At 37.8% G+C, this 1,458-nt stretch overlaps 1 pseudogene; it reads left to right on the plus strand.

Annotated features, from left to right (window-relative positions):
• The window catches only part of LOC122074327, a 4,286-nt pseudogene continuing 2,828 nt past the window's right edge, over positions 1-1,458 (plus strand).

Raw genomic sequence — 1,458 nt, forward strand, 5'->3', positions numbered from 1 at the left:
ATGCTGCTTGTCCACCTTTGTTCATCTCTTCTCTCTATTCCTTCTTCTTTGGGTTTGCCATTCAAAGCTGTGAATCTTGGAGTATGGCTTCTTACAGAAGGGTGGATGACTCCATGGCTCTTCGATGAAATGCCCAACAATGATATTCTGGTATGTATGGCAATATTTCAGCTCTAAAGCTTGGGGTTCTGCTCCACTCAGCCTTTCCCTCTTTTCCCTAGGGCAATGAGAATTTCATTAGTTGCCTCCCTCTCTCTCTCTCTCTGTCTCCCTCTAAATTGGTACCTACGTGGATTAAATCAATATTGAGCTCAAAGACCAATTAATATGTTAACTTCTAATACCACCTGTAACGCCCTGATCCCATTAACTTTGGTATAATATACTATTTTAAGGAAGTTAGAAGTTATCGATTAACCCAACAACCTCCTCCTAAGCAATGTGGGACTAAAATTCGAATACCCTCCCAAACCCCCTGATATTTGCCGTATTCTTAAGAAGATACCCCGACAATCTTTCAGCCGGATCTAATACACTTGCCATATTCTTAGGTGTCACACACAAAACCTAATCCCCTTTGAAATTACATGCGAAAAATACGATGTTGACTTTAAATGCATATAGAAATTAATAATATGAAAATTAGTAAACATTTAACTTTTAAGCTCTTCATTTACCGAAAATAGAAAAAAAACTTCTAAGCTCTTAACACAGACTTGATCTTGGCTTATTTCTTAGATCAAGCCTCTGTTTTTTACCATTCGCCATCCTTTTTTTTTTTTTCTTTTCCTTCTTATGTGTGGTCTTTTGACGATGGAACCCAAGTGCAGTTCATGTCTGTGAAGCTAAAGAAATATCTCAGTGCCGAGAATGGCGGTGGAACCTATATGATGGCTGATAGCAAGAGTGCCTCCGGCTGGGAAACTTTTAGGGTAGGCTATTACAGAGGCATTTTGAGTTTAGCTTACAATGAAACACATAACCTTCTTCTGTAGGAGAGAGTTTCTTCCCCGTAAGTGAAAAGAATCTAATCATTGGGGTGTCATCATTCCCACTGCCCTCACTTGGCACTATTTCAGGAATCCCAGAACCTTTGAATTAAGAGATTCTTTGTTCACCATGGATGAAGGAAAACTCGGCTCTCTTTTTTTTTTTTTTTTTTCCTTATCTAATATGTCATCTTCTCAATCATATGCAGTTGTGGAGGATCAATGAGTCCACTTTCAACCTGAGAGTTTTCGATAGAAAAGTTCATGGGAATTATTAAAATAGGCAACAGCATAAGAGCTATAGCACATTCAAACCAACCTGGTACCTCAGAAGCTTTTCAGATTGTAAGGAACGCCAATGATGCAAATCGAATCCGTATCTGATTACCAAATGGCCACTTTTTACAGGTAAAAACTAGTTTTTTCTTCTTTTCTTTTCTTTTCTTTTTTTTTCTTTTTTTTCTTTTTT

Source organism: Macadamia integrifolia, chromosome 3, assembly GCF_013358625.1.
Source record: "Macadamia integrifolia cultivar HAES 741 chromosome 3, SCU_Mint_v3, whole genome shotgun sequence".
NCBI classification, from domain to species: domain Eukaryota; kingdom Viridiplantae; phylum Streptophyta; class Magnoliopsida; order Proteales; family Proteaceae; genus Macadamia; species Macadamia integrifolia.